Below are 16400 nucleotides of genomic sequence, written 5' to 3' on the forward strand. Positions count from 1 at the left end.
CGTTTCAACTATCCCATCACAGTGTCTAACTGGCCAATACATTAATTCTCTTTAAAACTTTATAAAATCCTGTAACATTTTATAATTTTAGTTAAAGTGTTATAAATTACGCGAAAATTACGCGCTTGCATTAGCTAATAAAAACTTCATGGACTTGAATTATTTAGCATATTCGGATTGGTTGGTAAAATTATGTATAAGTTATGAATAGTAATTTAACAAGTGTAAAAATAATAGTACTATGTTTTGTATTGACCGTTTAGAAATCGTGAAATTCACGTTTGCACATATTTGGAGTTACTAGACTTGTTTATAAGTAAAAAAGTGTAATATAACGTGAATTAATAGATGATTATAAATTTAAATATAATAAACATCGAATCGGTATAGTGTACAAGAAAGCTTTTAAGATTTAAATCTAAGTTTCGTACTGGATCCAGACTTATCATTAATATTAATAATATCCTCGTTACTTAGCTAAGAGGACTGTTATAGAAATGATTACTGAAATAATAGCTCCGCGCAGTTTACATTAGTGCTCTCTTAATAAACATCAAATGTTTTATTATATTAGTATAATACGCTTGTAACATAATATTATAATTTTACATAGTTTTATTAAAAATATAAAAAGTTATTAATTAGCGGTCAAAACTTTTAACAAAAATTTTAAAATTATTAAATTGTAATACACCCATATATATGTTTGTTTGAAATTTATATATGATTTATATTAATAACTTTTTCTTTTTTATACCATATTTTGATATTGTTACTTTATTTTTATTACAAATACTTCGGTATTTTTTTTTTTTTATTTTAAATTTCCTAAAAGAACGGTTGTAAAACGATCGTATTTATAAAACAAGTCCGTTCAATTTATTAATTGAATCGTTTTATTTTTTTTCAACTAAAGCGCTGTAAGCCTACATGCTGTTAGCCATCACTAAAACATTTTTCTACTTTTAGCGGCTTAAATGATATAATCAAATCTATTGGGATCGTCGTTGCCATTGGTATATTAGTCAGAAGACTTGCTACTAAGCCTGTGATAATAGTCGCTCCAATTTATGTACCCTTTGTTTCTTTAAAAGCATTATGAACAATAGGCCTCATTAGATTAGTTTTAAAAACGGATGCAACAGATATGTAAATAATTGTAATTGGTTGTGTTCGTAATTGTAAATTTTCCTTTAAATGAAATTATGTAACAATATTTTGATAACAATTTGCGAAAATTTTAATATTATATAATGTGGATGTGGAAAATTGCAAGATAAATTCTTACGTCGCTATTACCCGCAGACTGACTACAACCTGGCGCACATATTATAATCTTTATAGACGACTATTATACTCTTCATACAGTCAAATTTATATACAACATATTATTTTGCGTAATTTATAGATTTATGCTAGGATGTTGATACAAATTTAAAAATTTTCTTAAGAATATTTGATGATAGAATTATATTAATAGAAAATTATTATTGTAGAAAATGACGGAAACTTTGTGTTACTTGTGAAATTATATAACTTTCGATTTGCTTAAATATGTTGAAAATCTTTCGAATCTGGGTTGCGTTCGATATATTGTAGATTGGTAAGATTTATGTCCTTCTTTAAAAGTCACATATTTTCTCATGTATCTTTCTCATTTTGCTTTAAAGATAGAGCTTCTCTAGAATCAAGGCCAGAAAAATATTCGCAATACCCCTTATATTGCAGATGTCCTTGGGCGACGGTGACTATTTTCCATCAGGGGTCCGTCTGCTCGTTTGCCTTTTTAAGATAAAAAAAAAGAAGACTAATCATTTTTGAGAGATGAAAACTTGCAAGAATTAAACTCTTCACAACTTTAAAGATTTCTTAAACTAAGTTTACTAAGAGCATACATACTAAGGAAGGTTACATAAAGGTTAGATAATTAGGTGAAAAAGCATTATGAGGAATAGAATAACGAAGAAGAGACATTTTTTTTTATCTTAAAGGTGCAACCGAGCAGACGGCCTACCTGATGGAGGTAGTAAGTACCGTCACCCATGGACATTTGCAACATAGAATTGGGGATGCGTTGCCACCCTCGATTAGGGAAGAGGGGAAGGAAAAAGTGGGCAAGGGAGGAAAAAGAGGAAGAGCAACCGGATCTTCTGTGAGAGGGTGGTACTTCCTCGGTTGAGCCAGCCCATTTTCGAGCTTCAGTAACTTGACCACAGCTAGGCTCTACCAACTACAACATTTAATTTACAAGTTTGCGGAGATATCTAAATGAAGAACTGAATACTTTCATAAATATTTCTTAAAATTAATAAAATATTTCGCAGAGGTTACTTCTTTTAAATTTTAAATATTCCGCGAAAACTAATTCCTCGTAAAATATATATTCGAAAAATAAGTGGTCCACAAAAAAAAGGCAATATTTTTTTTACTTTTAATATTTACTACGGTTCTGGAAACGATATTTGTTCTTAAGATACACAATGTACTTAGGAAAACGTTCCTAGCGTATAAGATGAAGAGCTTATAATATAAATAAGTCCTTCACAATGTTTCCATTTCTTTTTTTTTTTTGAAAGCTGAAGCTTATTTAAAAGTAATCTTTAACATTTCACTTAAAGTCCAGTGTTATTTTTATTAGGGTCTTATTTCCATTTGTATATTTTAATAGGGAATAGCCATAAATAAAAAAAATAACTGCATAATAAATATAATATAATTATTAATTTTTTTACTCATTGCAATAAAATTATAATATCTTTTCTGTCATTCAATTCTTAATATGTTTCTTAAATTTTCTTTAAGTTTAAAATTATAAAAAGGACTGCAATTAAATGTGCTCAAGGTACAAGAATAAACAATAACTTCACTATCATTCAAAATGTATGGTGAGTTGGCACCAACGTTGTCATTGATATATGAACAACTTACTTCTGGAAGTGTTCTTAGTTTTGACGGGAACCGATTTCACAAGGCTTACCTCTTGAAATATAGTTTCATGACATAACACATTTGGTCTTCTTTATTTTATTTCCTTGCAAGTTGTAGTATCCAATAAAACTATATTAAATTCGTAATGTACATACTGTGCTAAGTAGCAACACTGAAAGACACAACTAAATATAATAAAATGATCTACCGACATTATACTTGACATTATATTTTTACTTAACAATACCGAGCACGCGCAACTAATACATTATACAAGTGATATTGATATGATCACTTAAATGAAACTAATATTATTCGGATATACTACGCGTGCTTTACTTTTGTTAAAACTCCCCGAAACGTCGCTAGTATGTAGTTTTTTAACAACAATAAAGCACTCGTAGTATATCCGAATAATATTAGTTTCATTTAAATGAATAAAACTCGAGAAAGTCTTAGATCTCATTAGAAATAAACCCAGTCCGTAAATGGCTTTAATAGTACATAATATAAAAAGTGGGCGGTCGACAGTCAGTCAACTTATAAGTTATTTTTTCCTTTAAAGGCTAATTAACTTTAGTAAAAAACAAATGTGTAAAAATACTTCTATGACGTATTTCATAACATTATATTGTTCTGGTGGAATTTTTGTTTTTGTTACTTAATTTACGTCATTTCAGTGCTACAAGATTTTGAGGCTTTTCTTACATGTAGTTAAATACCTTATAATATGTTGACATACACTGTTAGATATAGGTTTAGGCAGTACTTACTCTTCGACATTTATTACTCCAGAACTTGTATCAGAATGCCCAGAATATCACTGACATCTTATAATATTCAGTGTTGACGTATAATGACTATGAATTACAAATCGAACTATAACAGTTGTAATTGGAAGTCATAGAATCAATTTTAAAGGATTTGGACGCATAAATTAATAAAGAAATAATTTCCACCATTATAACTAATTTACAGATGGCGCTAGTTTGCTATTATAGAAATTCAAAATGAATAATATCACAATAAACATAATTTAAATAACGTCTAGCTTGGAATAAAGTATTTCGAAACTTAAATTATTCCAAACAATATTATTAAAAACATATTGTGTTGTCAGTGAGTTGAAAATTAAACTTTTGTTTCATTGCCAAATGGTTTTTATGGTCATTTATAGTATTTTACATTACAGGCGGTTGTAAAATGCTCCAAGTTTTTTTTCTATTAATAGTTTAAATTTTAGTAGTGTAACAAATAACCTACTGTCTTCATTATAAATTTCTTCATTATAAAATCGATTGAGTAGAATGACAATTATTTTTATTTCAGAATTTGCGGAATACCTACGATCTTTAAGAAATATTTAAAATTATTGTTAGAAGTGGCGTCCCCCGTGCCGCACTAATTGTAATGTACTATAATCCTTAGATTTTTTTTAGGACTAATTATAGTAATGAAATGAAATTATAGTATTGTTATTTTGTAATGTCTACATTTAAGTATCACCTTATATTTAAAAACTATAAATACTGGCTCCAGCGTTTTTGTAAGACATTACTGGAAGTAACGCTGGACATAAAAAATCAACTCTGAAACTTCATCTCTAACAATATTAAAAAATACACGTATATCGTATGTTGAAAATCGTTTATAGTTGAGATAATATTAAAAGAAATAATCAGTTGATGCTGGATATCACAGTCTTTTGTTGAAATGTATCCGCATACGGAGTTCTAGTGCTATTAAAATTTTATTTTGGCTCTAGGCCAATACAAAATATATGTACATCACATAATACGGCACTGATAGATAAAAACTGTTGGTGCCAACATTTATGTTATTTAATATACTCCATTTAATAATTAAACGTAAAGCATATGAACACATTACTTTATTTTGTATTGAAGTCTGAAATAAATACGTTTAACTTCGGAGTACAATGTTTAATTCAATAATATATTGTTATTATATGAGTTACCTGAGCCCCATTAAACTCTGGTCAATAAAGCCTTGAATCTGTAATGTACTGTCTACGAAAGCCATCCCAATACTATACCCATAAAATCCTACAACACTCCCTTCAATTTTGCTTTCATTCCCAATTACACCTATAATGTTTACATCGCAAGTATTTTGTTTAAAAATAGGAGGAGTTGATAATGTCATAAGAAATTAATTTGGTCTCAGAGCTTCAAACCTAACATATAAGACGTTGAGACTTCAAACCTAACATATAAGTATTATATCATATTTAAAACTCTTATGTAACTACTTTGGTATTTCCTAACTAGGTCATTCGGTTTGTGCAAATCATCAGGAAGATAGGATTTTTGCAATAGGACCAATATTTTCTATATCGTGTAGCGGGTTATTCAGAAAGTTGACACGACGACCCCCGTCAAACTATCAATTTTTTATTGACGAAGTGCGATGTCAATATATAATAAAAATATATACTGTCAGTTTTTTATAAGTCAAAAAAAAAAATTATAAGAGTATAGTAAAAAGTTGGAACTACTACGTAATATTGTGATAGACCGGTTTAAATGAACAGTTTAGTCTTATACAAACAGTCAAAATTTAGAACTTAAGTCTAGGCATCTTTATGATATTTGTATAAATTCTATACATAATACACAAGGTCTTTTAACAGAATGTCATAAGCTAGTATAACAAAAATCCTGTTGTGGATGAAGCGTAAATCCATTACTATTAGAAATAGAAATACTAATTTTATTAATCAACGCTAACTTATCTTCGTAAATAAATTAATAAAATCCATGTTCATGTGATAAAGTAGCTACTTAAAAATTAGATTTTTGTCAAACCATACCCATACCATACCAAAAAAAATAATACTTAGCAAAAGGAAATTAAACTTTAAGCACTAACACAACTAAGAGCATTTAGGTGATGCCAATAAAGTATTGAACGGCTCCTGACATAATTTAAATTAAATTATTAATATCTAATCACGTCTATTTACAAACAAAAGGTATATGAATTCCAACAGCCTTCCGTATACAAAAATCTTCCATCCTTACTGAATGTATTTAATCATTAGGTCGATACTAAGCCAAAACTCAAAAATTTACTAAATTTTAGAATGGTATAGCTATTTTGTCATTGCACGTTAAGTGACACTTTTAAAAAGCTATTCGCCTTATTTGAGGAGACTTATAAACACGATAACAGTAATACACTTAATATTGAAGAGGAGAATTTTATTTTTTCTGTAATTAAACATACAGGAGTTTTTTAATGGTATATTAAAACGCAGAAATTAATTTTTTGTGGTCACATTATATAAGTATATAAAAACTTATTATTAACTGAGGATAAAGCAAAGAAATTAGTTATTTAAATCGACACGAAATAAATGCTTAACTTTGTTATTAATTTGAATGATCAATACCTAAATCTTTACATTATTTATATCGGAATTATTTCGTCTGTTTGACAGATTAGATATAAAATATAGAGCAGGTTTATACTGTGATATAAATTTGTACAATACAAGAATATTGTTGATAAGTTTATCCATTGTAAGAGGTGAACTAAATATGTAATTCTAAATCAACTATTACGCTCTCCTCTAACCTAATCTTAACACATGTGCTAATAACAAATAGTTTTCGTTAAAATGTTATTATCTATTGATGAAATCACATTATGACTAACATACGGTCTGTTCAAAATCCATTCAGTGATATGTTTACAAATTCAATTAAGTTATACAAGCATCAAGTGTAATCGGCTTTACAAACTTTCATCATTGTGTCATATGTTTTCATTTTCCTCTATTTCGCTGAGAACCTTTGTTGAACTATCAACAATAAAGCTATTTGAGTTCATTGATTATGACACAAATTTCAATGCTTTAATTGCTCATTGATTACTTATTGTACTCAAACAACCATACGCGGCAGAAAATGTTCGCTTTTCAAATAATTATTGTTGATTTTTTGCATCAATAGAGACATTTTGTCACTTGGTTTCTTTTATTGCTTACCCATTAAAAACAATTATATTGTAATTAAGGAAAGATAAAGACTAATTCTCAAAATTATACTAGTACATAATAAAAATACAATGGTTTAATAATAAAATGTTAGATAGAAATTTGTCCGTTTGTAACTCATATTCCTGACATGTCTTTTAACTTTTATTTATTACCTGACAATTAATATCACAAGAAATCCAACACAAATCACTCTATTCCTGTTGTTCAAAATAACTGAATTGATTATATATTATTTACATGTAGTTTTCAACTTGAGTATTTATGAGAAAATTCCCGAATTTTCTGATAGATAATTTGACAAATACATCCCGATGTGTACAATTAAAGTAAAAAACTTAAATTATACTGAAAAGGAATATAAAAACTATCAAATATTACTAGTAAAAAATTACAGTGAAGTTGATTTGTGTACCTTGATATTTGAAAAAAAATATATATACTTGAGTCTGAGTCTGTCTGACTGGCTGTAATTGAGATACTTCCTTAATATATGATATTGTGAACTATAGCCGTTTCGTTATTTTAAGTTTATCAACTTCCAACGTTAATGGTAGCTCGGTTTGATCTTATAAAGTCTGTTTATTAATTATGAAGACATTCATGAATTATACAACTGTCAGTGAAGAAAAATTGTGTCTAAATTAAAGTGTCTTAGTCATAAACCTGCTTTATTATTTTTAGTTATAATTATAAATGCCGGCAATGTTAAGGTTGCCTGTTTATAAATATATTATGACGGTGTAGAGAAATTTGTATAAAATATTTTAGAATAGACATTTTGTTAAAAAAATGGAAAATAGAATTCGACATGCCTTCCTTGATTAACTAGTATATACTGCAATGTAGCTGGAATCAAAACAATTTATTTCCATTTAACATGAAGCATAATGATAATCTCTTCGAAATTAGTTCGTAATATAGGCTGAAATGCTGGGAAATCATCACAAACAATTATGTTTTTTGGCAGTGCACGTTGAATAAGTATTATTTGGTGGTATTATTATAATCACCATCATTAATCTCTTTTACAGTATATCTCTATTACAGCCGCTTTGAACACATCAAAGAGAGGTATGATCACAATCCCCATGAGCGCATACTGTATCCCTATTACTTTAGTTACTATTGTTACTCTGTGCCAATACAATTTCGGTGGGAAAATATATTTTTAAGGTTTTATTGTAACCATGTCCTTCTATTTTAGCGATATAATAACAAAACATATGTTCCTGTAACTGTAACTGCGACGACTTCTTTCTGCCATAGTTTTGCAAACAATGTGTGGTAGCCATCTCCGGTGTCACGGCGAGATTAATAGGAGTGGTTATCCTATCTCGCAAAACATCATCAGCATCCCGAACATTATCGGCTGTAAAAACTTCGGTTTCCCCGATTCTTGCCCGCCTGTACAACAAAGAGCTACTGGCGATCCGCCCGCTGATACGTTCAGCGCCAGCTCTAGACGTGCCCCGGCGATCGCCTTCGGGAAGCGATCCTATACGATTATCAAGAAGTCCTCTCTCCATATTTCTGGGTGTCACCTTTACCTTGTTAGGCGCATTAGTACTTTGAAAGTGTGCATTGCCCGTCATCCCCGAGGTCTGATGGTAGACTCGGGCGTAAACTACGATTTTGAGGGACTTATCATTATTATTATTATTATGATCACTATTATCATTTTAATCATTATTAATAATAACAAAATGATAAATAAATAAAGTTCAAGAAGCAAGCAAAAGCCTTTATAAAGTTAGACTTGAAAATATTTAGTAATACACTACGTGTTCTCGGTTCTTTTGTTCGGCGTTCAATCGTATCTCCCAGGCCTTACGAAAGTTATAAGCTAGGCTTTCGAGCTCACGATCCTAGCTCAAAAAAAAAGACGGAATAAAGTAATATTTCCACATATATACGCACAACATTTTAATAACTTTTTATAGGGTATATAATAGAGATACTAAATCTATCACTTCATAGTAAGGAAAATCTGACAAAAGATATTAAAAATGTGAGTTTATACACGGCTTTAACAGTTCCAAACTTACTTGTACGATCTCTATCAGAACTTGTAATTTTTCTTTGGTCTTTGTTTTATTACCTTAAATATTTCATATTAATTTTATCAGTTAGTTGACTGCCAATAAACGGCAAAAGCAAATAATTTTTCATGTTGAACTGGAGCATGGCTGGAAAAAATAAGTCATAAAATAACTTTGCCATAAATTGGGTTTGAGTTTAGGGCTTCAGAACGACCCATTTTGTTAGCTGTCTAATAAAATAGTTTCTATAAAATGCCACCAAAACCACGCTATAGAAGTATAACCTCGGCCGTAAACGTAACAGAATTTACGAGTATTTAAAAGAATATTCAAAACTATAGGTTTGATACTCTGTTGTCGGAAACGCTTAACATTGCAAAATACGTTAACAAGTTACCATACGGGAAATACAACAATTTTGAGATATATGAGCGCAAAAACAATAAATAATATAATATCATAAGCAAATAAAACAGACTCCTGAAATTCAACTAAGAACTAGTTATGTAAAAATTATATTATTTGGCAGACCGTTATTAGATATTGATATTACTAAGAAGTGAACACGTGTAGATTACATTAAATTATTTAATTATACAACAGTAAATAACGAATAACCGGGTAATGTTATGTAAGAAATACGAGGTGGGTTATATCCAAAATTCGATTGCAGTAGCCCCTTGTCTTGCAGAAATTCATAAAAACCCAGAATTCTACTTTGTTTCCAGCCTCCCATCAACCAATCATCATAATATATTAGTAACCTGCTTAAACAATAAATCATCTACCATCGGTCTTAATAACTTGTAACAGTTTTAATACAATTTTAATTTAATTAAAATAAGTGAAATTCAATTAATATGATTTGATTTAACTCTACAGTAGAGGTTTATTTAGCTAACATACAAAACCGACGTACAAGAAAATGTTTAAAGTCGCAAAATCAAAATTAAATTGTAACAGTTAAATGGATATACTAACATTTTACGTCGGTATCTTTATCTTTCGGTATCTTTTCCACTTACAACACTGACATGCGATGCTCACAAAGTATTAAAAAAAAAACAATACACCTACTCTTACCCTTCACCTACAATAAAGAACTAGTAGAGTTTGCCTGAACCTGTGTTTTTCACTTAAATTATATTAATATAACGCTTAAGAGTTCTTAATTTTTGTCCCGCGTTGCTCTAGATAAATTAATACGAATAAAAAATCGTTGGTAGATCATAAAATCCAAAACTAATAGACGCTGTCATCTCGTCTGACAACACAGCTACTTTAAAATAATCTAAGTTATGTAAACTGAAATATAATAATGTCATAATAAATCATAATTTTATTTAAATATGGATTCAGGAATTTCATAGAGATCTCAGATATATCAATGGCATATTTTTTTTTTTTCATATTGAAAATAAATTAAACTAATAAAATAAATATTAATCCAAATATGATTGTTATATTAATTAACACCTTATGATCTCTACGGTCAAGAGTTATCCGACAGGTAGAACCCTTATCAGTCAACTACTATTAAATAAACGAACACCATACGGACTGATAATCTAATTGCAGTTCCTGTCTATCTACGAAACTAACTTTATCAAGTGTGATTTTATATAAGTCATTCTCATTTATTATTAGGGAAATTATTACTTTATAAGATTAAATGTTTTTCTGCTGAAAGGTCAGTAATGAAATAAATTTATTTTTCCTCGTTTTGAGAATATGTTTGCTTTTTTTTTTTCAATAAATTTACAAATCATTAAATTTTGCTGTAACTGGCAAAATATTTTGTTGAAACAAATAGATAAATCTTGCAAGGAGTAATGAACAAACACGACTTGCTATGAAATATTATGTACAAATTACAACAAATATTATATACATTATATTTTTCAAGTCACAAAATACCTATTTATTTCGAAGTAAATTGCTTTTTTTTTAAATTAAATTTAAAGTTAATACTGAAATTAAAAATATATTTTGGAGTTAATACAAATTCGTTGTTTTCAAAAAGAGTGACATAGCATAACTACCACCATCAATAATGCCAATGCCTGTGTTCTTGATTATCGTCAAGGCTTTTCAAGGTAACCTAGTAGACGGTTTGACGAATCTTTTTCGAAGAGACCTGATTCCTGCAATGGCTTGAGCGACACTGTTTTTAATCTGTACCCTCGCCTGTATTTATACCAACAGACACTCATTGTTCTGACTGTACTTGCACAAGTGGCTACGCAAGTTGTTATGTAGGTGACATCTGATAATTTTAACTAACCTTAATAATTGTTTACGTAATAAAAGATATTCGCTCCGATATACATATTATGTTAAGTAACAAAGAATTCTTATTTAATACAACTTTTTAAAGAAGTTATAATGTTACTTTTAAACATTATGATTAATTTTACGTTTATCTACACCTGTCTTAAATTGTTAAATTTACTATGCCGTTAATTTTTGTTTTATGAATCTATACTATATTCTATAACTTGGTCTAAGTTATACTTAATTTACAATCATTACTTGAAAATATGAAAAAAAAAATGAAAATCTTATTAGCAGAGTATTTATGTTTTATATAAAAAGAGGAGTTGAGTAATCATTTACATAATTATCTCAAAGCGGACGAAGAACATGTAAGCAGGCTTTTAGACGAGTCATGCTGTGCTTTGATTTAAGGAGTCATGCTGTGTATACTGATACTTATGTACCAAGATTGATATGACAATTCGTTGCATAAATATGTGAATTATTTGGTCTTTCATTTACCACTTTAAAATCAAATAAGAGAAAACTAGGTCAAGTAATTGTACCATATTGAATAGTTTTGATAAGTCATGCTATTAGTAAATTTTTAAATTACTGAAACAATCATTTTTAAAAGTAAATATAATATATTTTATATATTTCATATGTACATGTATATGTTTCTATTTATACAAGAATTCTATCATATTTAATATGAAAAAAAATCTGGATTTGTTCGCGTTAGGATAGGGAATTATAACGAGGATATTGGAAAACTTTTTAGTTACAACTCTATAGCGAGATTCAATATAAGTTTTGAGTCTAAGAAAACACCTAGGACTTGGATACGATAAGTTTTCTGTAACAGAACTATGTTCATTGCATAATTATTACTCAGATAAAGTGATTTGCATTATTTTGTCTCCGTTAATGGTAGTAAATAAAATTATCTATTCATTCTAGTAATAAAGTCAATGGACTGCTTCATAAGATCTCAATCTCAATTTAAAAATATATTTTCTTATTATCTTTTTAAATTGAATTTCAAAAATTTTCGGTTATTTATTATAAACCTTCCATAATAATAAAAAAACACCTCTTCTCCTTTGGGAAAACATAACAGGATAATTTGAATGGCATAATTATTATTAGATGTCAACAAATAACAATTATCATTAATCACTTTGATGGAAGATATGCTTTAAGACTTACAACTCAGAAGTTATTTTACAATACAGTGTTATTCTTTCTAAAAACCAAATTTTAAAACTTCGCGAAACTCCACGAAAGAAGGGCAATTAGCACTGGGAAACGGTGTCGCTTAAGCGTTTAATATAAACATTTCCTTCAGTGACACTACTTCGCTGAAATAGTTTTTTTTAACGATTACTTTAAACTTTACTGTAGTATTTTTTTTAGAAGTTGAGCTCGAAATAAACAGTTTTAGCACTTAATTTAAATGATACAACTACAAGAGTGTATTGGAAGAATCGATAATTTAGTTTATAAGTCGATTCATTAGATTATTAATTACAAATATATTTTGGAACATCAAATGTCAGAGTGACACTTTTCATTTGAGAATGACAGGTGTCCGTCTGGCATTGGACGTGCGGGTAGTTAGCTAACCCCCGTAATACTGAACTGGCGATATTAAAAGTGGATATTAAATCTAGTTATGTTGAGGTAATTCGTTGATATATATTTGAAAACCGAGTTGATCTTTCAGTATATAATCTTTCCTATCTCATAGTTAAATATGAAATTAACTTTTTGTATAAAATTATTTATGTATTTTAATAAGTAAACAATTTAAATTAGCAATATTAATTTTATAGAATACTTTTTTTTAAGTACTGGACCTTATATTGATAATGCTCAATAAACTTATCACATAAGCGTCTTTATGTTCTCGCTCTGATATAGTTACTTTACATTGCTGGTATATTTTCATACCGAAGAGATCTCCTTTTTTCAAAAATAAAACTGGGGCTTTTTAATCTTTAAACTTTTATTTAAAAAATATATATATCTTGTGTTATATCAGCAATTACTAACTATAATAGAAAAGAGCATAATATTCTCATTATATGATTTGTATGATTTACTTTATAACCTTAATTCCATACCAACATAATAGGTATGTGAATTTCATTTAAATATGTTGTCTTAGTTGTTCATAATTCATAATACGTAGTACATATTATATTAGTATTTTTAGTAGACACATTTTCTATTCCCAGAAACTTTGATTTCAATTTATTTACAATCTTTTTAAGTATATGTTAAGGTTTTTCAGAACAAATGACTGAATACGTAATAAAATATCTATAAACATTTACTTAAACCATTCTGGCAGTAGTCCAAGTTACTAGCCAAAACACAAAACGAAGCTGTATTAAAAAGATATCATTTTAACCATTCTCTTTGATAGGGAACTCAAAATTTATATTAAATATTTTCACCTTAATTTATTTTTAAGAGCAAGTTTTCTTTTATATTTTTATTCGAATGTATTTTTCATTTGAGAGCAGATTTTATTAACTGTCCTCAAAAAAGGAGGAGATTATCAATTCATATGTGTTTTTTTGTTTGTTATCTAAATATGTTTGTCTGAGCGATAAGGTTTTAATGATTTTTTTTAATTGAAACCTGGTGCTTCCAGTTTAACCCCTTTTCAATTTGGTACAGTTCTTAAAAACCATATAATTCTAAAACTTGCATTATTTATAAGTGCAACAAACCAACGAGTAACTCCAATGATTCAAAAACGATTCAACCGATTTTGATTTATTTATTTATAAGTGTAGACTTCACAGATGGTCTCATGATGACAATAATAAGACTTGATTATGAAATCCTGGGAAAGTTGAGAAAAGTCCTTAAAATGTGTAGGCATACATAAAACACATTTAATAGGGTATGATGTTTGAACTTAATTGTGGGAAGACACATTTCATAATCTTGTTATTAACCGACTTCAAAAGTGGAGGAGATTCTCAATACTTTTTAATCTTGTTTTTTATGTATGTTCTCAGATTTTTAAATACTACCGGACCCATTAAATAATTTATTTATTAATTAGGTAGGTCACCAAGACTTGAGGGATATCAAAAAAAATATGTGGGAAATCAACTTTGATTATGTAAATGCTGTTGAGAAACTCTTTCTTCACGTTTTTCGGATGACTATTGAAGACGCCGTGCTGCATTACTTTCTTTATTACGGTTTAGAGGCCCATTTTTCTCCATTTTAGACTGTTGAGCTCGACTCTTTCTTATACGAGATGCGCGCAAAGAAGATCTCACCACCTCGTACGTATCTAGAGAAGAAACTTCTTAGCATTCATTGGATTTTACGTGCAGGTGCTAAGTCACGCTAGCACTTCTACCGCGTACTAAATTACGACGAACCTATTTTTAATGAGTTCGTTAGTAAGTTCGTAATCCTTTTTGACTTGATTTCAAAGTCATTGGAGATGTTGGTTTCCCAAGAAATTTTCTATTGTTTCTTATACGTTTCCATTTATATGGTTCAATCCACAATTGCTTTAAGGATAAAGTAAGGCTTGCTGTTTGATTTTATAGCCCTAGTGCCTTCTTTCATAAAACTGGCTACCGAAAGACTAACCGCTTCAGTTATGATTTCTAAAACTCTATCGTGACGACGCGAGTATTCACCGCTATTCAAGAGTACTCTTCATCCCAGCAGCAAGTGTTTATCAGTACCAACTGCCTTCCTGCAGGTATACCTAGTTTATTCGGTACTCATTGCATGGATCTTATATTAAGCATTCTCGTCTTGCCGAATAAAATACTTTAATATATCCGTTCTTTGGCTTTCTTACTAGACTTACTTTCTCACCCTCCTCTTTTACTTTGTGCTCCTATCATAAGCTGTTTATGGAATTGAAGTCCTGACTCTAGCTCTGGGGTATCTTTGTCTTTTGGAAGTGATATAACGACGTAATCATGGGATTCCCCCAGGATATATCTCTGGCAAACTCTAAGGAGTTTATAGAGCTCCGATGGCCTTTTTAGACTCATCCCAAAACTATTGCGATCCCTGAATAAAGCTGACGAATTAGACGATTGGGCGAGCCCGAGCTACAACTTCAACATCTTTATGATGCCTGCATCTAATTTTGACAAAAGGGTTTTATTAAAATCATAGATGAGGAAATGCCAATTTAAAATTGATGTTAGGTAATAATCGTAAATCCAAGCGTTTATAATTGCACTAAAAATCAAAAATAAATATTTTAACATAGGGACTTAAAAAAGCAAAAATATAAACATCTGCACAAAAAGCAACTAATCACATTATGTAGATAAACGAACATATACAGTATCAGCAGCATGTTGTTTTCTAAAGCCTTTTTTTTTAATTATAAATATTTTTTATATCTTAAGAGTGTTTAAGGATTGATTACCATGTAATTAATTCTTTGCAAAAGATGAATAGCAATGTTGAAGTTCACCAGACTTTTAATTTGGAAATGTTGAAAGAAAAGAATCTTCATCACAGTCTCTGGTCATATCATAATTGAAATAATCATAAATTATATGAATTGCGTCTGTGGAACATAAAAACTTCAAGTCAGAATTGAAAATCGTTTCCATTAGACTAATGTTGGCTCTGAATGGAATTTATGAAGCCGCAAAACGATTTAATAGATTTATATTAAACTGATTTCAAATAATATTTCATTTTGGGTTTGGGAATTTTAAAAACTTTCTATTTTGAAAATTAATATTACAATAGCTTAATAAATCATTTAATAAGTTGGCACCTCAAAAGTACCTTCGCCTAATGATTTAAATCAGTGCACAAAGAATTAAATTTAAAACTCGAAAATTCTCAGTGATTTTCAACTTGAAAATGTAAATATCCAGATATGCCTATTTTTATTATCAAAATTCACAGCACTGCCCCGAGAACTCAAATTTCAATAACATTAACTGTTAAAGCTAAACAATAAAACCAAAATAAGCAAATAAAGTTAGACCAAAGAATTTCTGTGTCAATTTACCACATCCGTAGAAAATTTGATAACGAGACGAAACTTCTCAGATTTCCAGAGATTCACCATGCTGGTGCCCTGTCCATCGCGTTGTAGGGAGAGGAACTTCAACAGTGTCTGGGATTTGCCA

Source organism: Danaus plexippus (genome assembly GCF_018135715.1).
Source record: "Danaus plexippus chromosome 16 unlocalized genomic scaffold, MEX_DaPlex mxdp_23, whole genome shotgun sequence".
Classification (NCBI taxonomy): domain Eukaryota; kingdom Metazoa; phylum Arthropoda; class Insecta; order Lepidoptera; family Nymphalidae; genus Danaus; species Danaus plexippus.